We start from the raw sequence: 25,746 nt of genomic DNA, 5'->3' as shown, positions 1-25,746 counted from the left end.
GAATCCCTTCAAGCATCTTTGAGACCTACTTCGTCGGATTCAAGAGCCTTTATGGCAATCCTTGTAAAATAAAAAAGACTTCGATCATTTTTTTTCCTTGTGTAAGTTCTTTGTTATGAACTTATTTCAATTTCCCAATTTTCATATTTTTTTTGAAACAATCTGGTATGGCTGAATCTATGCACTTGAATAAATTCTTATGAAATATATATTTTTTGATAAATTAGACTTAGAGTTGACAAAGATTTTCCAAAATGATGGCACAAGAAGAGTAATGATATGTGCATCCAAAATATGTACCTAAACATTACACACAGTTACGTGTCAGTTTAGCCAATTCAATCATATTTATAAAAATCGGAAACCCATTGTTTTAAAAAGCAGTGCCACATCATTGTGTATAATATTTTACTACATATTTTGGGTGGACTTGGATCGTCGGTCCAAAAACCCCGTCCAATTTCCTGTCTACTCTATATGGTAATGACACATGTATTTCAATTAATGATGCTACTATACATTGTTTGGCTGGTAGGTCTTTTTTTTCTTTCCCAAAACACCTTTGTCCCAAAAAACATAAAAGTGAACAAAACAAAAAACTTACAATTTTTTAAAAAAGGAAAAACTTAGAGCATTTCCAATAGAGTGCTATAAAAATTGTGTATAGTCATTTTTAGCCAATCTTCATGAAATTGAGCTCCAATGGAGGTCTAAAACATGTGCCAAATTTGACCTACAATAAATATCATCTTTTTTAATTACTTTTTTGCCACTCATTAATACATATTATTAATTTTTTAATTTTTAATTTATCTTTTAATAAAAAAATTAATTATTCTTGTATATTTTCAATAAACAATAATAGCTATTGTTGACTGCATTTTTCACTATCAACCTAATCCGAGATTTTAAAGAAAATAATAGATAAGAGCACAAGGATTTTACATGGTTCAAGCTATAAAAGAGCCCTAGTCCACGAGTCTATGATATTTAGTGGGTTTGAAGCTTGTTTGAGCAAGCTTCAATGGTGGTTCTCAAGCAGCATATATATTGCACTGAGTTACAGAGTTTCTCTCTATAAAATTCGGACCCTTTACAAGGAAATACCCCAGCCCTATTTATAGATGTTGGGGTCATTAATGTTAATCATCTATCTTTAATACAAATTCCCCCATTCTGGGGTATTAATGTTGAATTCATACAAAAAAGACTGTACAAAATAGAGACTACGGCCCAGGCGGATTGCACGGGGCCCATCGTAGAAAGTTGCGTACCAACTTTATGGGAAACATGTCTCTGACTGTCAGGGTGCGACTGTAACGCCCTACTACCTTAGAGCCGTTACTAAGTGAGTTTAAAACAGAAATTGTGCATTTAATTGACTCTAAGTGGTTTCTAAAACCAAAAGTGTGAATAAACCAGAGTTTAAGGCTGTACTCTTTGAAAATGTTTAGTTTCATTAAAAACGTTAATTATAAAACATCTGGGATCCCAAAATAAGGTTTACAAAATATTTACAACTCAAAATAGATTTACACTTGATCAGCTATCAAAAGAATGGTTAAATACAGCCATATACAAAATGCCCCCAACCAAAGCAGTCGGGCATGCCGAACATGTACGCGCCGCCCCCACGCTCTCCATACTCATGGCCGGTTGACTGACTCCTTGCTTTTACCTGCCACACGGAGCACCCGTGAGCCGAAACCCAGCAAGAAAACCCAAATAGTACATAACATATGCAAATCATATAGCTGGCATAATTCACTAATAAATAGGAAAACCATCATAATAAACAAGTACGGCCATGCCGCCCCCGAGGCCTTACCAAAGCCTGGGGTTTCGGTTCTCACCGTGAGGATAACTCATGTATCCCTTGGGTCCCACCCTGAATATAAGCATCCCATGTGCTGTGTGTTACTTTCGGCCCCACGGCCGTACCCGGCCTACGCCGCACTCGGCCCTTGCCGTTCAATTCATTATAATCACACATATAGTACATTCGAAATAAACATTCACACACATCACGATTCATTCAAGGTTAAACATTTGCACATAATACAATTCGGGGCCATGCCCCGCAATCACACAGTGGGGCCATGCCCTATTCTCGGGTGTTACAGTTTTCTTACCTGTATCTCGAGCTTTCCGATGCACCACGGTCACGAGCACGGTCCTCTAGCACGAGCCCCTCCGAAATCCTAGTCACAACACACATAGAACACTTTTAATACCAACCAAGCCCAAGACCACTTCCCGGGACCAATCCCGCACTCCCAGGACCTCTAAATCCATAAAACAAAGCATCGGAACCATCCCTCGTGTCCCCGGGCAAAACTCCTAAAAATCCAACATTTGGGCTGCCAAAATGGCCTAGGGCCGCGGCACACCCATCAAGGGCCGCGGCGCCCAGAGCCCATGCCCCATCCTAAAGCCTCCTCGCGCCGCGGCGCCCAAGAACAGGGCCGCGGCGCTCCATCGCGAACCCAGATTTTCTGGGTTTTTCCTGCATTTTTCCCGAGTTTTAACCTCTCCAAATCACCCCAAACCAATACCTAAACCCCAAAACTCAAATCCAAACCTCATATGAACAATCTAACACCCCATAAACAGTAGAATCAAATCAAAACATCAACACACTCAAGATCCACTCCTTTGATTTCAAATTTCAGCAACTAACCCAAAACTCCACAATGCTTAGCTTAGGTATTTAAATTCCTTAATTCAAAACAAAAATCCAAACTTAAATATGTATAAAACCCTTACCTCAAATGAAGAATCCACACAAAGTCCTTGACCTCCTCCTAGACTCCCACTTCTCCTTCTCTTCTTCTTCTTCTTCTTGCTTGCCCTAGCCTTTCTCTCCTCTTCTTTTCCTTCTCTTCTAATTTTATCAAGGCACTAAATGATCCAATGCCCAAACCGTATACCCCATATACCCAGCTGAAACTTGCCTATTTGTCTTGCCAAAAGACCATTTTACCCCTTCCTAATAATCCCTCCTTAGCTAAACCTTCAAGGGCACTTAAGTCTTTACACTTTCATTTCAATTCTACCACTTTCTATCTTAAAACTTGTTACCCACAGCAGTTACAAACGGTTACCCAGGTTACCCAATTACCAATAACTAACCACCCATTCTCAACTCAACTTATAAGATTCCCAAAGTACCCCTAGGCTTAACCCGAGCCGGGTACAACATCCCGTTGTGACTTTTAAACTAATTGGCTCACTAGGACCGTCTCGATGCGTGCATCCTGATAAAAACACCACCTCACATGGCACGATTCACGAAGTACAATTATCACAGTTATGCCCTAACATGGCCAGATTATAATCATGCTCATTCTAAGGCAATCAGGTCTACATGCATACTAATTCACATAGTCATGCATCTCAAATAATCAATTAGTCATATAACGTGCATTAAATGATAATCATGCATAAAACTCAATAGAAACACACCAAATCCCATCATGCCCTCCAGGCACACTACTCCAGGCCCTAAAGCCTTAACACTTAATTTGGGTCGTTACAGCGACACACGTTCACCCATGTCAGGCGGCGTTGTGGGAAATATCGATTGTCGAGTGTACGAACTGGACACCACTAATTGAGGCTCACCAAAAGTTTTCAGATGATCTTTTGGTGGCCCATACCCACAGTGACTTACACCTAACAGCTACTTCAGGTCTGAGGACTAGAATCCTAGACCTGGGAGATAGGCGAGTGAAGAGAGCTTCTCGGGACGTGGCCTCACATGGAGACATCCTTGACTCAAGGATAGACCTTGGGGTGTGGCATCACTTGGAGACATCCACGACTTGGAGATTGGCTCGGGACGTGCTCAGTGTGGCGTGCTGCCTCTTTGACACACCCACATGGGGCCATTTTGTAAGTGAGCATGCCTTGGTGGCAGATCATTAGCTAAGTCTTGCACCAAGCAACCTCATGGGGTAGGGTAGTGACAATATTGTAATTGTGCATATGTCTCCCAAACAAAAATCATATATGTTATCAGGAGGACCTTGTATCCCTAGAAGGCTTCTTAGGGGGAGGTAACCTGGTGACTTACGGAAGCACCATGGCCACCAGCAGATAGGGGCAAAATTTGTGTACTCCCTTGCCCTATCAAGGCTATATATTAATAAAATGATGTTTATCCATACTTTCGCATGTATGCTTCCTTATTGCCTATGTGTTACTTGATTGTTGTCTTCGTTGGGCCATTACGTGCCACTTGCCTTGTAATGGACCCAAAATGGGTATGTTTAAAAATTTATATATCGCAAGCGCACGAATCGTCCATATAGAATAGTGATCGTGTAAGCAAGGATGTCGAACCCAAGGGAGTTGTCTAAAATCGAAAATGAAACTATTTTAAATCAAAAATAATAAATTCTAACCTAGCTCAAAGATTGATGAGTTTTAATATTATGAACATAAAATAAAAGATTGAAAAATAAAGCTATTTAAGAGAATGAAAATAAACCAATAATGATTTGACAATAAGTGTTAAAAGAAAAGATTATTAAGATACTAGAATCCACAAAATGTAAGTTTAATAATATTTATTAGTATATTGATTCCCAAGTTTTAGTGATAGTTAAAATAATTTAAACTATCATTTTCCAAAAAGATTTATAATTTTAAGCACAAATTTCTTATAAAAAGATAGGATTTTTCTTCACTTTTCAAAATTATAATTTCAAAGCATTTAGTGTAAATCAATCTAATGAAATAACAAATAAATCAATGAACATTATTTATAAGGCAAAACATAATATTTTTGTTCTAAGCATGGATGTGTACAATTTAATGACACATCTTACACAAAGAATATTATGTTTATGCACTAATGAAGAACAAAGTGTAAATATGTTCTAACAATCTAAAATACAAGATATTTAAGATGAAAGAAATATATGTAGAAGAAAAATCCATAAACTTTGTTGTATTACAAGGGAAATCAACATACAACATAAATATTACCTAGTTACAAGTTGCTTCATCATGATCTTAATAATCTTATGAAAAAGATTAGAAGCACATAACTAGAGAAGAAATTACAAAATAAATGACATACATACTTGCAAAATGCTCTTGAAAAACCCAAATGGAAGAGAGAATGGTAGAGAGAAAATGGGAAAAAAAAGATGGTAACCAAAACATTAAGCACCCTAAAATGGTCTTGAAACTCCATATTTATAGCCAAAGTGAGGTTATTAAAATAATCCATTTAAATTAATTAAATTGATTAGATTAATTAAATAAAATAAATATGGTATGTAGAGGTAAATTATAGGGTGTAATGATGATGTTGTGGTGAAAATGTGTAGACAAAAGGGTAAAAAGTTGGCAATTTTGTCATAGGGGACAAAAATGCAAAATGATGGGCTCAAGAGGTGGCTGAAGGTGTTGGTGGCAGGTGATTTCGGCTGGGCTTTGTGGCTGGGCCGAAAAGGCTGAAGTGGTGGATGGCTGTGAGGAAATGGGCCTGGCATGATTGGGCTTCTTGATTGATGCAGAGAAGAGGAGACCATGGCTTTGGAGGTGCAAAGGAAGGCAGGCTAGAGCAATTGGCGTGGAGGCTGAAGCTTCAGCATCAGGCAGTTGGGGTCCTTGATTGATGCAGCTGGAGTGGCATTGGTGGAGACAAATGGACAGCTGGCGTGGGCCTTGGAGTTGGAGTGGCATGGGCTGAATTAGTGGGCTGGTTGTGGGCCTTTGAAAAATGCCAAAATCTCTTTGATTTTTCCACAAAAATGCCACAAATGAAATAATTCTCCTACAAAATAAATTATAAACTAAATTAAAATTAAATATTTTCATTAATAAAATATACCATATAACTCTCATGAAAACATTAATTAAAATTTAATTTACATAACATTCACTTTTCAATAAAATCAAATTTTTAACATTCAAACTAACAATACTAATTTTAACTAATTCAATTACAACATAGCACAATAAAATATCTGTAAAAACATATAAAAATCTAGAAAATTACAATAAGACTAATAAATGCAAAATTACTTAAAAACTTAATAAATTAATTAAAAAAACTCAAGAACTAAGCAACAATTAGCATATAAAATATGGTAAAATAACTCTAATTTGTAGAGTTATCACACCCCCAAACTTAAAGTTTTGCTAGTCCTCAAGCAAAAGAAAAATTAAAATACACATATTATTTTTTTATTGGTGATATAAAAATGATTTTCTAAAAAATTGCACAATGAAAATAAATCTCAGAAATTATTATGAATAAAAGTTAAGCTTATGTAATTAATTAAATTGTCAATTTTGCTTATAGAAAATAGGTTTTCATTAAAATTATTTTTCACTTAAACTTATAGGAAATAAGAGTGTTTATGAAAAATGTAATTTTTGTTACAAGCAAAATTGACCCTATAATTAAAAACAAAGCTTAAAAATTATTCATAATTTTAAGAGAATTAATTTCAAACTCAATCAGAATTTTTATCATTGAAAATGAAAAATATCACCAAATTTTTTTTTTTTTTGAATTTTTATGAAAATGAACAAATAAAAAAAAAAAATTAACAAAACAACAACATATAAATAAATTTTTTTTTCAAAAAAACATAAATAACATAAATAAAACACAAAACAAACACAATAAAACTCGATACCCCCAATCTTAATTTAAGCATTGTCCTCAATGTGTCAAAATATAAATATAAATTAAAATTGACAAGAGTGTAAAGTTTTAGAATGGTTGTACCTCGATATTGTGCATTGCGAAGAGAGAACAAGATACAACAAACAAAAATTAAATCACACATAAAATAACAATACAAATAAAACACAAGTTATCAAGATCACACAGGAATCAAAGAGCATGGTAAACAGGGTCCTCAAGGAGTATCTCATTCACTTCATCAGTTTTTAATTCTAAAAATAGTTTTAATTTTTGTCCGTTAACTTTAAATATATCACCATTTTTAGGATTTTCAATTTCAATAGCTCCATGTGGAAAAACAATACGAACAATGTAAGGACCGGACCATCTAGAGCGTAACTTTCCCGGGAATAAATGCAAACGAGAGTTGTATAAAAGGACTTTCTGACCTGGATAAAAATCTTTTCTCAAAATATTTTTATCATGGTAAAATTTCATGCGATCCTTATACATTTTTGAATAGTCATATGCATCATTCCTAATTTCGTCTAGTTCATTTAGTTGAAGTTTTCGTTTCTCACCTGCTTTGTCTAAAGAAAAGTTTAACTGCTTAATTGCCCAAAAGGCTCTATGTTCTAACTCAATAGGTAAGTGGCACGCCTTCCCATACACAAGTCTGTAGGGTGACATGCCAATGGGTGTTTTGTACACGGTACGATACGCCCATAATGCATCAGTGAGTCTTAAGGACCAATCTTTCCTAGTTGGATTCACAGTTTTTTCTAAAATGTGCTTAACTTCCCTATTAGACACTTCAACTTGACCACTAGTTTGTGGGTGATATGGTGTTGAGACTTTATGTGTAATGCCATATTGTTTCATCAAATGTTCAAATGGCTTATTACAAAAGTGTGTACCGTTATCACTAATTATAGCACGTGGTGAACCAAAACGGGAAAATATATTTTCTTTCAAAAACTGAAGCACAACTTTGTGGTCATTAGTGTGGCATGCAATAGCTTCAACCCATTTAGATACATAATCGACTCCAACAAGAATATAAAGATTACCAAAAGAGTTAGGAAATGGTCCCATAAAATCAATGCCCCAAACATCAAATATGTCAATAATAAGAATAGAATTTAAAGGCATCATATTTCTTTTAGTTAAACTTCCTAACTTTTGGCAACGTTCACAAGCTTTACAATAAACATATGTATCATGAAAAATAGTAGGCCAATAAAAACCACATTGTAAAACTTTAGCAGCTGTTTTCTTACCACTAAAATGTCCTCCACATGCATGATCATGACAAAAAGATATGATTTTAGATTGATCACAGTTTGGAATGCATCTTCTAATTATTTGATCAGGGCAGTATTTAAACAAGTAAGGATCATCCCAAATAAAGTTTTTCACCTCAGAATAAAATTTAGATTTATCATGCTTAGACCAATGAGATGGTATTTCTTTAGTGACCAAATAATTAACAATATCAGCATACCAAGGCAATGAAGAAATATACATCAATTGTTCATCAGGAAAAGTTTCAGTGATATGAGTGGAATCATGTATAGTTTCAACAACTAGTCTAGATAAGTGATCAGCAACAACATTTTCAGATCCTTTTTTATCACGTATTTCTAAGTCGAATTCTTGTAAAAGTAGGATCCAACGGATCAAACGAGACTTAGCATCCTTTTTTGATAAGAGATATTTTAATGCAGCATGATCAGAGTAGACAATAATTTTAGATCCTAACAGATAAGATCTAAATTTCTCTAATGCAAAAACAACAGCAAGCAATTCTTTTTCGGTTGTGGAGTAATTTAATTGAGCATCATTTAATGTTTTGCTAGCATAGTAAATTACATGAGGTATTTTTTCAAGTCTTTGTCCTAAGACATCACCTATAGCATAATCAGAAGCATCACACATTATTTCAAAAGGTATTTTCCAATCAGGAGGTCGAATAATGGGTGCAGTAGTCAACAAATTTTTTAATTTTTCAAAGGCAACATGGCAATTATTATCAAAGACAAAAGCATTTTCTTTTCCAAGTAAATGGCATAAAGGCCGAGAAATTTTGCTAAAGTCTTTTATAAATCTTCTATAAAAACCGGCATGGCCTAAGAATGATCTAATTTCTTTCACAGTTTTAGGTGGGGGAAGTTTTGAAATAAGATCAACTTTAGCTTTATCAACTTCTATTCCATCAGATGAGATTACATGACCTAAAATAATTCCTTTTTTAACCATAAAATGACATTATTCCCAGTTAAGCACAAGGTTTTTCTCTTTGCAACGAATTAAAACAAGTGAAAGATGATGCAGACATTCATCAAAGGAAGAACCAAACACAGAAAAATCATCCATAAATACTTCAAGAAATCTTTCAACCATGTCAGAAAAAATCGAAATCATACACCTTTGAAAAGTCGCAGGTGCATTACATAATTCAAAAGGCATGCGACGATAGGCAAAAGTCCCAAAAGGGCATGTAAATGTAGTCTTTTCTTGATCTTCTAGGGCAATGGGGATTTGGTTATATCCCGAATACCCATCAAGAAAACAATAATATGCATGACCAGCTAATCGTTCAAGCATTTGATCAATAAAAGGTAATGGAAAATGATCTTTTCTAGTAACATTATTCAACTTTCTATAATCTATGCACACTCTCCACCCCGTTTGTACTCTAGTAGGGATTAATTCATTTTTCTCATTTTCAACAACTGTGATCCCAGACTTCTTAGGCACAACTTGAACTGGACTAACCCATTGACTATCAGAAATAGGGTAAATGATACCTACATCTAACAATTTTATGACCTCTTCTCTAACTACTTCTTTCATATTTGGATTTAATCTTCTTTGACATTCCCGAGAGGTTTTAGCATTCTCTTCTAGATGGATTCTATGCATACATATGGATGGGCTAATTCCTTTAATGTCTCCAATGGTCCAACCTATGGCTTCTTTATGTTTTCTAAGGACATCTAACAACTTATTTTCTTGTTCTTTATCTAAAGCAGATGCTATGATAACAGGTAAGTTTTCAGATTCTCCTAGAAAAGCATATTTTAAATTTTCTGGTAAAGGTTTAAGGTCTAACTTTGGAGACTCAGAAATTGATTGAACATGATCTAAGGGTGAAAAATGTTCAACTTTGGTTTCATTTAAGGGTATAGGCTCTAGCAAAGCATTCACATCATCATTAAAGTCATCAACATGCAAGTTCATACCAAAGTATTTTTCACAAAAATCAAATAAGTCATTTCCATCATCTTCACAAATACTATCTATCATGTTAACTTCATGTATTTCCTCACACTCAACAGATTTAGCAACATTAAAAACATTCAATTCAACAGTCATATTTCCAAAAGATAATTTCAAAACACCATTACGACAATTTATGATTGCATTAGATGTAGCTAAGAATGGTCTACCTGAAATGATAGGAATTTGAGCATGCATATTTTCCACAGGTTGAGTATCAAGAACAATGAAGTCAACAGGAAAATAAAATTTATCAACTTTTATCAAAACATCCTCTATAATGCCTCTAGGAATTTTTACAGAACGATCGGCTAATTGAAGAGTTATAGAGGTAGGTTTTAGCTCACCAAGACCAAGTTGCTTATAAACAGAATAAGGCAATAAATTTACACTAGCACCCAAATCAAGTAAAGCTTTGTTAATAAAATGATCACCAATAATGCATGAAATTGTGGGACACCCAGGATCTTTATATTTAACATGACTCTTATATTGAATAATGGAACTAGCTTGTTCAGTTAAAAATGCCTTTTTAGGAACATTAGTATTTCTTTTAACAGTACAAAGATCCTTTAAAAATTTAGAGTAGGCAGGAATTTGTTTGATGGCATCTAAGAAAGGGATATTGATACTAACTTGTTTAAAAACTTCTAAGATGTCATTATATTGGCCGCCCTTTTTAATTGGAAGTAATCTTTGTGGGAATGGGGCTTTTGGAATGAAAGGATGGATTGGAGTTTCCTTGTTTGAAAAGTCATTGGCATTAGAACTAGAAGGCTGACTCTTTTCTTTTTCTTTTTCGTTTTCAACCTCGGGTATGTAATCGGGTTTGACAATGTTCTTTCCAGACCTAAGAGTTGAAATTGATTTGACTTCTCCATTATGACTAGACTTTCCTATCTCATATTGACCTTTTGGATTAGGGATAGGTTGACTAGGGAATGTTCCTTTTTCTCTATCAGCTAAAGCAGTGGCGAGTTGTCCTACTTGTGTCTCGAGTTTGGTAATAGATTGAGATTGATTTTGTAGGATTTGTTGGGTGGATTGCATAAATTGTTGTAAAGTATCTTCTAAGGAAGGTTTTCTTCGTTGCGGATATAGTTGATTTTGTGAGGCATGAGCTTGGTTTTGTGTGTTGTATTGGTGCCCTTGATTCATTTGGGGTTGGTTTTGTCTCCATGAAAAGTTCGGATGGTTTCTCCAATTTGGATTGTAGGTGGACGAAAATGGGCTATCATTTGGTTTCCCATAAGAATTAAGAGCATTGGCCTCCTCAGAAAAGGCTTCTTGGTAGGAAGGGCATGATTGGGCATTATGGCAAGGACTAGAACATATAGAACATACATCTTTTCTTGGTTGTATTGGAGAGTTTATAGTTTGGCTTATGGCTAAAGCTTCTACTTTTCTCGCTAATTTATCTAAAGATGTTCTTAAGTCTACTTCTTCTTTTACTTCATACCTTCCTCCTCTTTTTGGTGAATTAGTTGACCTAGACCTAGGATCAAAATAATTCCATTGTTGTGAATTGACAGATAAATCTTCAAGGGCGTCCCACGCCTCTTGTCCTTGAAATTTTAAAAATTTTCCAGTATGCATAGATTGAATCATTTGACGATTAGAGGGAGTCAAACCATCATAAAAATATTTTACAAGTCTCCATTTTTCAAAACCATGATGAGGACATTTTAATAATAAATCTTTAAATCTTTCCCAACATTCATAAAACTCTTCATTATCTTTTTGAAAAAACTCGGAGATTTCTCTCCTTAGACTATCAGTTTTAGACATTGGAAAAAATTTCAACAAGAATTTATTATAAAGTTGATCCCAAGTAGTTATAGACCCAGTGGGAAGAGAATTTAACCAAGCTTTTGATTTGTCTTTTAATGAAAAAGGAAACAATCTTAGTTTTACCGACTCATCAGAAAAATTTTGAAATTTAAATGTTGAGCAAATTTCTAAGAAATCTTTGACATGCATGTAAGGATCCTCTCTATCTAACCCATAAAAAGATGGCAACAATTGAATGATTGCTGGTTTAAGCTCAAAATGAGTAGCAGAAGTTGTAGGTAAAACAATGCATGAAGGAGCATTAGATGAAATAGGTGCAAAATATTCAAGCAAAGTTTTTTCAGGCACAACATTTTCATCAACAAGATTAGCAATAGGTTCCATGATGCTTAAATTTTTACTAACACTTTCAATTTCAAACAAAGATAAACGTCTTTTTACTAATCGTTTTTTAGAGTTACGTTCCCAATGATGCATACAATTTTCACAAACAAGGCAACAAGGATAATCTCAAACAAGCAATTTTCTGATGTGGAAGATCAGTTAAAACCGCAACCACAGAGCATACTTAGAATTTTTAGAGATTTCACAACAATATAATTCTTATGGTTTACTTGTCCCCAGGCCTATTTGATTCCACTTACTCGCGCACTACTAACAACTCCCCGAGGTTAATTAGTAGAGGCGGATTGGGAATTTTGTTCAAATTTCCTTTAAGCAAAAATTGCTTATGGTGAAAGGACAAGATTTAGGTTTCTCTTTTTTTTTTTTTCAAGTATTTTTCACAATATTACACTAAAATATTATAGAAGACAAAGAAAAGTAAGGCAAAAATTAAATAAGACTAAAATTTAGGCAAGAGTAGGGAGGCATAGAATGCCATCAACCATAACAAAATTAAGGTAAAAACTAGGAGGCACAAGTGCCATCAACTCAAACATAAGATAGAGGTCTAGGAGGCAGAATTGCCATCAACTAGCTAGGAGGCAAAATTGCCATCAACTAGTAATTTGCGGAAATTAAATAAAATAAAAATTACAACAAGATAAATAAAGAAAATTACAACAAATGTTAGGAGGCACAAGTGCCGTCTACTAACAAAGTTATAAAAGAAATGAAATTACAACAAAATTATAACAAAATTAGGAGGCACAAGTGCCGTCAACTAAAAAAAAACAATAAATATAGAAATATAAGTATATTTTTTTATGGGTGGTTGAACCGTCCCAAATTTTCTTTTTATCTTTTTTTTTTTTAGTTTTTATAGATATATATTTTTTTTAGTTTCTTTTTAAGTGCAAAAATTAAAATAACTAGTAGAAGAATTTACTAACCTTGAGATAATTTTCGTTTCTTTTCTCTTGCAACTCCCCGGCAACGGCGCCAAAAACTTAATGGACCCAAAACGGGTATGTTTAAAAATTTATATATCGCAAGCGCACGAATCGTCCATATAGAATAGTGATCGTGTAAGCAAGGATGTCGAACCCAAGGGAGTTGTCTAAAATCGAAAATGAAACTATTTTAAATCAAAAATAATAAATTCTAACCTAGCTCAAAGATTGATGAGTTTTAATATTATGAACATAAAATAAAAGATTGAAAAATAAAGCTATTTAAGAGAATGAAAATAAACCAATAATGATTTGACAATAAGTGTTAAAAGAAAAGATTATTAAGATACTAGAATCCACAAAATGTAAGTTTAATAATATTTATTAGTATATTGATTCCCAAGTTTTAGTGATAGTTAAAATAATTTAAACTATCATTTTCCAAAAAGATTTATAATTTTAAGCACAAATCTCTTATAAAAAGATAGGATTTTTCTTCACTTTTCAAAATTATAATTTCAAAGCATTTAGTGTAAATCAATCTAATGAAATAACAAATAAATCAATGAACATTATTTATAAGGCAAAACATAATATTTTTGTTCTAAGCATGGATGTGTACAATTTAATGACACATCTTACACAAAGAATATTATGTTTATGCACTAATGAAGAACAAAGTGTAAATATGTTCTAACAATCTAAAATACAAGATATTTAAGATGAAAGAAATATATGTAGAAGAAAAATCCATAAACTTTGTTGTATTACAAGGGAAATCAACATACAACATAAATATTACCTAGTTACAAGTTGCTTCATCATGATCTTAATAATCTTATGAAAAAGATTAGAAGCACATAACTAGAGAAGAAATTACAAAATAAATGACATACATACTTGCAAAATGCTCTTGAAAAACCCAAATGGAAGAGAGAATGGTAGAGAGAAAATGGGAAAAAAAAGATGGTAACCAAAACATTAAGCACCCTAAAATGGTCTTGAAACTCCATATTTATAGCCAAAGTGAGGTTATTAAAATAATCCATTTAAATTAATTAAATTGATTAGATTAATTAAATAAAATAAATATGGTATGTAGAGGTAAATTATAGGGTGTAATGATGATGTTGTGGTGAAAATGTGTAGACAAAAGGGTAAAAAGTTGGCAATTTTGTCATAGGGGACAAAAATGCAAAATGATGGGCTCAAGAGGTGGCTGAAGGTGTTGGTGGCAGGTGATTTCGGCTGGGCTTTGTGGCTGGGCCGAAAAGGCTGAAGTGGTGGATGGCTGTGAGGAAATGGGCCTGGCATGATTGGGCTTCTTGATTGATGCAGAGAAGAGGAGACCATGGCTTTGGAGGTGCAAAGGAAGGCAGGCTAGAGCAATTGGCGTGGAGGCTGAAGCTTCAGCATCAGGCAGTTGGGGTCCTTGATTGATGCAGCTGGAGTGGCATTGGTGGAGACAAATGGACAGCTGGCGTGGGCCTTGGAGTTGGAGTGGCATGGGCTGAATTAGTGGGCTGGTTGTGGGCCTTTGAAAAATGCCAAAATCTCTTTGATTTTTCCACAAAAATGCCACAAATGAAATAATTCTCCTACAAAATAAATTATAAACTAAATTAAAATTAAATATTTTCATTAATAAAATATACCATATAACTCTCATGAAAACATTAATTAAAATTTAATTTACATAACATTCACTTTTCAATAAAATCAAATTTTTAACATTCAAACTAACAATACTAATTTTAACTAATTCAATTACAACATAGCACAATAAAATATCTGTAAAAACATATAAAAATCTAGAAAATTACAATAAGACTAATAAATGCAAAATTACTTAAAAACTTAATAAATTAATTAAAAAAACTCAAGAACTAAGCAACAATTAGCATATAAAATATGGTAAAATAACTCTAATTTGTAGAGTTATCACCTTGTTGTATGCTTTTGTGTGGTGTGGACGTTCTATGGAATGACTTGTTTTATGCTTGCTCATACTTTGTTATTGCCTGTTGCATGTCCGAGATGTGTTTGTGGCTAACCACTGAGTTTATTTTCATGCAGGTGTGAGTTGTAGGATGACTTTCTAGCTTGGAGTGTCCGCAAGTGTCGCACATTCTGTCTACTTGGAGTTCCCAAATAGCCAGCCCGTGACAATTGGTATCAAAGCCAGGTTGGTGAAAGCTTGGTGGAACACATAAATTGTGAGCAATACCAAGAGGATCCAAGCGCTTGAGAAGCGCGTGGGGGAATTAGATGGCCTAGACGAGAGGGTCAGAGATCTATCCTCTGCTAGCCATAATTCTGGTTCGTTTGACACAAGCAATTGCATAGCCGCACTAGAGAAGGAAAACGATGTTCTGCTAGCCCAGATAATTGCGTTGGAGCGAAAAAACACTCCGAAAAGTACATCGGATACCCCTCAGTGGGAGGAGCGAATTGCGGCTGTGGAGCGGATGTTGAAGGACCCACAAGACTCCATAACATCACAAAGGACTGCAGGGAGATGGTTGGTGCACTCAGAGAGGATATGACTGAGCTATCTACAAAGGTGAACATAACCATGCGAGCGGTTGGGAATGCGCCTGCAATGGGGCCAATAGGTATGGTGTATGTCCGGGTTAAAGTGCCTGAGCTGAGGCCCTATAATGGGGCTAGAGATGCAAATGACTTGGAAAATTTTCTCTTTGACATGGAGCACTACTTTAGAGCCGTGTGGGCCGATTATGAAGAAGGAAAGGTCGCCATGGCCACCATGTACTTGTCTAGAGATGCCAAGGTGTGGTGGAGGACAAAGTATGATGACATTGAGAATGGTAGATCCATCATCACGTCATGGGGAGATTTGAAGACACATTTTTTGCCGGAAAATGTCGCCTACATGGCTCAACGCCAGTTGAGAAAGCTTAAACAAGTCGGGACTGTCCGAGAATATGTGAAAAAGTTTTCGGGACTGATGCTCGATATTAAGGACATGTTCAAAGTAGACAGACTCTTATGTTTCCTCGAAGGATTAAAACCGTGGGCCAAACAAAAACTTTAGAGACAGCGTGTGACTGACCTAGCCACCGCTCAAGCTACTGTCGAACGCTTGACAGATTACACACCGGAGAGCAGCCTGCCGAAGAGGGATACCCCTCCAACCAGCTCAAGTAGCGCTGGGAGTAAGAAGTCTGGGAAGTCGTGGCAGAGTAAGAGTGGGGGAGAGAAGAGGGCAGTGGAGTCCAGTTCTTCCAACGGGACAGATACTGCCGCAGGGAAGAAGCCACTAGCTTGTTGGCTTTGCAAAGGACCACATAAATCGACAGTTTGCCCTTACAGGGGCAAGTTGAATGCCCTCATTGAACAAGAGGAACAACGTGAAGGAGAAGAAGAGGATGAAGAGTATGCGCACATGGGCGCTGTCCACCTGTTGAATGCTCTCAAGAAGCATGGCGAAAAAGGGAAGAAGGCCCTGGGGAATGGACTAATGTTCATGGACGCCACCATCAATGACAAGCCGGCCAAGAGCGTGATGATTGAAACTGGCGCCACACACAACTTCATCTCAGTGCTCAAAGCCAAACGACTGGGACTAAAGTAGGAGAAAGATGCAGGCCGCATGAAGGCGGTCAACTCAAAGGCCTTGGCCACAATAGGAGTGGCTAAAGGCGTAAAAGTTAAGATCGACACGTAGGAGGGGCAGACTGACTTAGTGGTGGTCCATATGGACGACTTTGATGTAGTTTTGGGTATGGACTTCCTAACCGAGAAAGGTGCCATCCCGATTATTGCTATTGGGAGTTTGCTCATAATGGGGGAGACACCGTCAATGGTGCCTGCAAAGCTGATACCACCCCCTGGTGTAAAGCTCCTATCAGCTTTACAGTTTAAGAAGGGCGTGAAGAAACATGAGCCTACTTATGTAGCGGTACCCACCGTGTTCGAAGAAACAGTGGAAGAGATTGTTCCACTTGAAATTAAGAAGGTCTTGAAGACATATAGAGACGTGATGCCAGATAAACTCCCCAAAGCCTTGTCGCCAAGAAGGGGATTGATCACCAGATAGAGCTGGTGTCGGGAGCGAAACCTCCAACAAAAAGTGCCTTACATAATGGCACCCCCAAGCTAGAAGATTTGAGAAAACAACTAAAGGAGTTATTGGAGGCAACCTTCATCAAACCGTCAAAGGTGCCATTCGGTGCACCTGTGCTATTCCATAAGAAACACAATGGGAGATTGAGATTGTGCATTGATTATAGGGCTTTCAACAAGGTGACAGTTCGTAACACCTACCCCATCCCTCTGATCACTGATTTGTTAGACCAACTAAGTGGAGCCAAGTATTTCATGAAGTTGGACCTAAGATCGGGCTATTATCAGGTGAGGATCGCAGAAGGGGATGAACCAAAAACAACCTGTGTTACTTGATATGGAGCATTTGAGTTTCGAGTTATGCCATTTGGGTTGACGAATGCACCAGCAACTTTCTGCACACTGGTGAACCAAGTATTCCACGAGTATCTAGACAAGTTCGTGGTTGTGTACTTGGATGATATCAAGGTTTACAGCGCCACGATTGAAGAGCATCGAGAAGACTTGGCTCACGTGTTTCAGAAGTTGGGAGAGAACCAGCTATATGTGAAGCATGAGAAATGCTCATTTGCACAGGAGAGCATCAAGTTCCTAGGCCACATTGTGGAGCGTGGCCGAATTCGTATGGACCGGGAAAAGGTGAGGGAAATCCAAGAGTGGAAAGCTCCCACAAATGTGAAAGAACTACGCTCTTTCGTGGCCTAGCCAACTACTATAGACGATTTGTGGATGACTACTCAAGAAGAGCGACACCCTTGACCGAGCTATTGAAAAAGGGTGTGACTTGGGCATGGACTGATAAGTGTGCTGAAGCATTCATGAGTTTAAAGGAAGCTATGATGAAGGGTCCTGTTCTTGCCTTGCTTGAACCAGGCAGCCAATGCCTTGAGTCGCAAAGCAGAATTGACGACTCTAAAGATCTTGGCTAGTTTGTCGGATAGCATGGTGAACACTCCCATTAAGGAGCGCATCAAAGAAATCCTGGAGAAAGACCCAGTTGTCAGAACCATCCTGAAGCTCTTGAAAGAAGGAAAGACTCACCAGTTTTGGGTGGAGAATGATTTTCTGTGGGCCATAGGGGGCCGCTTGTATGTTCCGAAAGCTGGAGATTTGCAGAAGACATTACTAAGTGAATTTCATGACACTTTGTGGGCGGGTCATCTAGAGTGGCAGAGGATGCATTGTAGTGCACCAATTTTTTATTTTTTTTACTTATTAAAATTTTTGTGTTTTATTTTATTTAAGTGTTAAGTGTGGTAAATTTTCTTATTTAAATGTTGTATGTTTTATTTAGTTGTTGTTTGTTATTTTATTTAATTGTTAGAATTGTTTGTAGAATTTTTGTGAAATTATTTGTTAGATGATATTTATTTTTATTTTTAAAATGTGATTATGTGAATTTTGTTTGTATGCACTAAGGTGCATGGTAGATAGTGGTGCACCCTAGTGATTTAGTGTGGGCAAGTGCATGGTAGCATGGTACACATGTGTAGATTTTCTACACACTTTATACTTCCTTATATTAGATTTTATTTGAATTAATTTATAAAAAATAAAAAAATGAAAAGGAAGGGAAACAAGGCTTGGGCGTGTGGCTTAGAGTGGGCAAAGAAAATGAGTTTTTTTCATTTATTTTATTATTCAAGTAAATTAAAATTGGAGGATAATAGCTATTTTGGGTAAGGCAAGATCATATTCTTATCTTCTATCAATTTTTTTAATAAAATCAAATAAATAAAAATTAAAGGGAGATAATAGAAATAAGAAACTTACATTTTCTCTTGAGTGGACCATTATGGAGAGAATTAAGTTAAATGGGGAATGAGGTGAAGAGGAGAGCCATTTTGTTTGTGGCTACCGAATTTTAGAGAGAGAGAGTGGTGTGAAGGAGAGGTAAAGAGAAGAAGAAAGGAAGAAGAAGAAGGAGGTCTTGATATTCCTCAATAGAAAAATAAAATGGAACGAAATTACCGATCAATATTTTCTGGCTGAGTCGCGGACAAAGTCGCTCTCTTTAAGACGTTTCGCGGCTCTGCCCTAAGTGTGCACGACAGTCTATCAAACACGCCGTCCCCAAGATAAAATAGCCTCTGTACGATTCCTCCCTGCACCGAGAAGATCGTTCTTGTACACCCTTATAAAAATGCTCTGAGAAAATTCGTAGAACCAAGAAAGAACAAAAAGAACTCTTCCTTTTTCAAAATTGTTTGATCTAACTTATACAGAGAAGAAAATCCCCAAAACGTCTAAAAACGTTTTTCCATTAAATCAGAACGTTTTTCATTTAAATCGGAGGAGGATATAAACGACTAAAAAACGTATACCTTTGTTGAAAAAATTAAAACTTAAAAATACGAATCCACACCACCCACCCGCCAGCTAGCTCAGGTCGGTCAGACGGCGGCGGCGGCGCGCGCGCACGTGTGGTGGTCAAGTGTGTGAGTCCTCACCCATGCGCACAAAACTGGGTACCCCTTGGGGCACACTCCAAGATATAACATTTGCAACTTATATACACTCCAAGAAGAGTGTTTCAATTCCATGTGGGACTTTTCCCATATCACACACAACTCTATAGTTTCAATTTTTTAATAATTCATAAAAAGTTCCAACAATCCCCCATTTGAATTTTTTAAAAATATTTTCTCGAGCAATTTCAGAATCTATAAGACTGTGCATAAACAAATGTATCTTTCGATTTGAACATTTGCGTAGTGAATACAATTTAGATTATACTAGAGTGACACGTAGTCTTGAACTCTATTTCTAACATCGTACCACGCACCAACCTTTCAAGGGTGTAATAAAAAAAGCCCGTGCGTTAATGGCCATGCACGTCTATCCCAGTATAGTGAATGCTCTAGAAATTTGCCCAAATTCCATAGGAAGCGGCCCCACTTCCACATTCACATAGGTGAGTCTATCAAGAGTACTCCTGTAGCTCGGTACTCCACTCCACATAGAGTATAGATCTCATTAAGAGTTTCTATTAACTCATCCTCTCATCGCTTCAGGAATTCATGCTTCTATTTGCTTTAATGGAAATAGCATCATTCAACTCATATCACTTCACAACTTGTTATTACCCATTGAACCTAGTTCTTGGGATCTCCAGTCTTTAGGTTGGGTTACCATTATGAGTGATTCATCATTCTAAGGGCAATAGTCCCATTCCCTTCAATGTTTTATGGACTTTCTCTCTAGCCAATCATTTCGTCAAAGGATCTGCTAAGTTATCATCAGTGCGTACATGATCCACTCTAATAGCTCCTGTTGAGAGAAACTCTCTAACAGTAATATGCTTACGACGTATCTGTCGTCTCTTACCATTGTAATAATGATTCTGAATTTTCGCAATAGCCGCGGTACTATCGCAGTGGATCAACACAGCTGGTATCGGTTTTTCCCATAAAGGGATCTCAGCTAGCAGGCTTCTCAGCCAACCTGCTTCTTCACTAGCTGTAGCTAGTGCTATCATTTCAGACTCCATGGTGGATTGTGCCAAAATAGTCTGTTTCTTAGATTTCCAAGAAACAGCTCCACCAACTATACTAAAGATATAGCCACTTGTTTCTTTGGAGTCATCAGACAGAGAGTTCCAGTCTGCATCACTATAACCTTCAAGAACAGCTGGAAACTTCTGATAATGTAATCCAAGGTTCATGGTTCTCTTTAGGTATCTCATGACCCTTTCAATAGCATGCCAATGCTCTATACTAGGTCTGCTAGTAAAGCTGCACAATAATCCCACGACACAGGCAATGTCGGGTCTCGTACAATCAGTGGCATATCGAAGACTGCCAATGATGCTCGCATAGTCAGATTGTCTTACACTATCACCAGTGTTCTTAAATAACTTTACACTTGGATCATATGGTGTGCAAGCAGGTTTACAATCAAAGTAATTGTATTTCTTTAGAATTAGACTCAAGAGAGTCCATCTCATCATTTATTGCTTCTTGCCAGAGGTCAGCATCTAAAGAGCACAAGGCTTCTTGGAGGTTAGCAGGATCCTCCTCTAATGTATAGACACAGAAATCAGAACCATAATCTTTAGCAACTCTAGTTCTCTTACTTCTCCTAGGTTCTGATTCTCTATCCTCAATATTTTCATTATTCCTAATTACAGGAATGTTGCTAGTAGATGCGCCCCCACTATTTCACAATTTAAAAGGGAATCTATGTTCATAAAAATCAGCATCATTTGATTCCACAATAACATGCGCATTTAAATCATAGAACCTATATGCTTTACTATTAATTGCATATCCGATAAATACACATTCATAGGCTCTACTTGCTAGTTTAATTCTCTTAGGATCAGGAATACGAACATAAGCCAGACAACCCTAAGTTCTAAAATAAGACAAGTTAGGTTGCCTATTTTTCAAGATCTCATAAGGTGAAACTTTACTTTTAGACTTAGGAACTCTATTCAGCACATAACAAACAGTGAAAAGAATTTCACCCCACCAATGAGATGCAGCACCAGAATTCAATAAAATAGCCACAATAGATTCAGTAAAAGTTCGATTCTTCCTTTCAGCTTTACCGTTCATTTCAGGTGAATATGGTTCAGTGGTTTCGTGTACAATGCCATGTGAATTATAAAACTCAATAAACATGTTTGAATCATATTCAGTTCCTCTATCACTACGGAACCTTTTAATTTTCTTATTGAATTGATTCTCAATTTCAGTCACAAATAATTTGAACATGTCAAGCGCATCACTTTTATTTTTCATCAAGTACACATAAGTAAAGTCAGAATAATCATCAATAAAAGTGATAAAATAACGTTTACCATTCCTAGTTAACGTTCCGTCAAGTTCACAAATATCTGAATGAATTAAATCTAGTGGCTCAGATTCTCTAGTAACAGACTTATGAGGAGTCTTAGTTATTTTTGCTTGACTACAAAAATCACATTTTTCAAAATCGTTAACTGACACTTTAGGAATCAGTCCTATGTTACTCATGTTCTTAATAATGCGCTTATTAACATGACAAAGTCTAGCATGCCAAACATTAAAATCACACAACATATAAGCAGAAGGAGAAACTTTATTGGATTCAACATTTAACTTAAACATGCCATCAGTATCATAACCCTTCCCAACAAAAATACCATTCTTAGTGATGGTGTACAAATCAGCCCCAATAGTTTGAGTAAACCCAGCCTTATTAAGCAGAAAACCAAAAACCAGATTCTTTCTCATCTCAGGAGTATGCATTACATCTTTTAGTAATAAAGACAGGAATTTAAACCTTCGTTTTATTAATTGTTATTAATTTATTAGGCCCAATAGTCATGCAAAGCAAATGGGTCTTCACAAGTGGAATCACCCACAAGAAAGGAATTTAAACTTTACATTTTCTAATGGGCCCAAATAAAACCTATCATTTTATGAATATTTTATTTGGCAAAATACCATATATCTAACAAACATATGGGCCACTATATGCATCTAAGCCCAATTGCAAAAATACTACATATAGTGCAAACAAACATATTATAATTGGATGGGCCTAATCATGTTACTATATGAGCAATTCTATGAATTTATGCAAAAATACCACAATTAATTATCTAGAATTTATCAAAAAAATTCAAATTAATTAAATTTTTACAAAAAATAAGTCAATTTAAATGAAATTTATCAACAATTAACAATAGTTAATTTAAATTTCATTTATCAACAATCAACTTGGTTTTAGGTTAATTTGAAAAAAAATATTAATTTAATTTAAATAGGATTTATCAACAATTAACCAAAGTTAATTTAAATCCCATTTATTAAAAAAAATATTTTATTAATTGGCTGAAAACAAAATATTTTTTTAAATTTAACCAATTTTAAAATTTAAAATCAATATCTTAATTATTTTCCAAAAATATATTGTGTTGTTACAACTATTAGCTAATATTTTAATCATTTAAAAAAATAAAATATAAATAGTTATAACAACTCTAAAATATCTCAAATAGTTAAACAAATTCAAATATCCATAAAAATATCTAACTAACAATGTTCAAATTTCAAATATATTTATATTTTCAAATAAAGATTTAATAAAAAAAATCAAGAATTTAAATGAAAATATCTTAAATATCTGATATCTTAATTATAATATTTTAATATATTAAAATATTTAAAATTTAGTTGTTAGTCTATTTTTAAATTTGAATTTTAAATTTGTATAAAATATCTAATTATTTAAATCTCAACAAACAAAAATATCTTTTTTTTAAAAAAAAAAATAAATGATAAAACAAAAAAGATATTTTTAGTTTTGATTATAAATAATTTATTTCTACAAATTTTAATTTTCTTAAAAAAAAAAAAAACGCAATGAACAGTACCGTCCGTTGAGTTACTGTTCACTGCTGGCTGGGCGTGCGTGCGTGCGCAGGCAGGGCGCGCACGGTGTGCGCGCGCGCATGGGAGCCAGGCCAAATTTTTTTCAAAATTTTTTTTTGAGCAATTTTTCAAACCAAAACCATTTTCTAATTAATTTTTACCATGTTTTACACAAAATAAATCATATATAAAAATTAATAGCATAGAAAACACAACAAAAATAACCTAAAAATTGCTAAAATTCACATAAAACAATATGTTCATAAAAACATGAAAAACCATTAAATTATTCAAACATATCATATAATCCAATTTTAAACATGTTCATATATGAAAATAAAGATTACCAAAGTCTCTGAGGCCAGTTGTTGGAAAAAGCTTATACATGATCTTTATTTATTTTCATGTATATCTAATATTAAACAAATTAATACGAGATAGCCTAAAACATGTTTCTAAAATTGAATTCAAAGAGAAACAAATAATATAATACTTACAGTATACGCAGCGGAATTAAGAGTCCTTCCTTCAGTTTCTCTAACTCTTGTATCCTTTCTGTCGCAGAGTATTTATCAAGAAACTGAACCGATCTTCTATTTTCTTCACGATCTTCCAATGTATCCTTAGAACCACCTAGACTAGTGTGGGCAATTCTTAACACATGAGATAGATATAGAGAGAAGAAGAGAAAATAACAAAGTGGCTTAGAAAATGACTTGTGTTTAGAGAGAATATAAAACTATCAGAAAATCTCACTTGTGACTTATTTGCCGTCTCTTGAAATCTTCTCTCTAAGCACTCCTTTTATAGACTCAATTAGGCCATTTAATTTAATTAAAAAATCAATAAAATAACAGCCATTTTGAAGCCCTAGGTTGAAATTATCATGGGCTATAGGCCCGTGAAATTTCACATTTGATTATAAGCCCATTGGACTTAAAATCAAGGCCTGTATTATTTTCTATTGATTTAATCAATTAAATAATTATTTAAATCCTTTATCAAATTAATTATTTATAATTTGAACCTTGATTTAAATTTATTTATTAATTTAGATACCAATTTATCTTAATTAATAAATCTGCCATAAATTCTCTTTTCTTCTCAAAATTACACAACTCTGTGAAACTATCCAAAATTGACCTGGTCAACTTTGATAATTCTAATTGATGATTAAATCAATTAATTGAGACTATCTAGATGATTTTATCCAAGGTACAATGGGGACCATGGACCTATGAAATCAAGCTCCAATAAGTTATCATAAATCTAACAAATAAATTTACTAACTTATTAATTCCTCGTGACTCCACTATAGACTTGGAATTGCACTCTTGAATTCATAGAACGCTCTATAACAAATATAGATACGCTATTAATTATACATTATTACAACCATAATTGTCACTCAATCCTCTATAGACGGTCTACAATGAGATAGGACTAAAATACCGTTTTACCCCTCATTGTATTTTATCCTTAAAACACTTAGTTCTTTGTAAATGATATTTCAGTAAACTAATTTAATTACTGAAATGAGATCTCTATCATTTAACACCTTGAACCAAACTAAAAGGAAACCATCATTTCACTTCTTCATCAGAAGCTATAGATGTTCATATCTATGATTAACACTCCCACTCAATTATACTACCGAGTTCCCAAGATGTAAGTATGGGCTAGTCCGTAGGGTAAGCTAGTAACGAACAAGTCAAAGAACTCAAATAATACAATCAGTTAGAATACTAACCACTCAGAATTGAGATTGAATTGACCTATGGTCAACTATATGATATGACTAGAATAGATAATAACGGTATGTTTACTTATCTTATCAACTGTCAATATCGGTCCTGTCCGATGTAACAAATACATCCGATCTTATCTACTTTGCTAATGTTCTGGAAAGAACATAACACTGTAATGTGTAAGTAGATCATATCATAGATTGGCAAGTCAGTGTTAATCCGGTGCACTGACTAATCTTAGGACTAACTTATTTTTGAGCATATAATCATATTTATATTCCACTGTGATTACGTCACTATAAATAAGATTAGCTATATGCTCGGGATTTAATAGAAGTTTATATTAAACAAATAATCATGAAAATAAAACATGTGAGCAAAGTGATTGATCAAGTCAAAAAATGATTTCTAATCTTTTATTGATAATAAAATGAGATTACAAAGAATTTGGGTTTTTAATTAGGGCATAAAACCCCAACAAGAGGTAATTTGTA

The 25,746-nt window shown here is 35.0% G+C and overlaps 1 non-coding gene across 1 annotated transcript; it reads left to right on the top strand.

Moving 5' to 3' along the window:
• The first annotated feature begins 11,597 nt into the window (after window positions 1–11,597).
• On the top strand, window positions 11,598–11,704 carry LOC133833406 (small nucleolar RNA R71). Its single transcript, XR_009892787.1, has one exon. It is a non-coding gene; the product is annotated as a small nucleolar RNA R71 (small nucleolar RNA).
• The last annotated feature ends 14,042 nt before the right edge of the window (window positions 11,705–25,746 follow it).

This window comes from Humulus lupulus, chromosome 4, assembly GCF_963169125.1.
Source record: "Humulus lupulus chromosome 4, drHumLupu1.1, whole genome shotgun sequence".
In the NCBI taxonomy this organism is placed as follows: Eukaryota; Viridiplantae; Streptophyta; class Magnoliopsida; order Rosales; family Cannabaceae; genus Humulus; species Humulus lupulus.
Note: the sequence above shows the minus strand (reverse complement) of the source record. Positions and strands in the feature narration are given on the sequence as shown.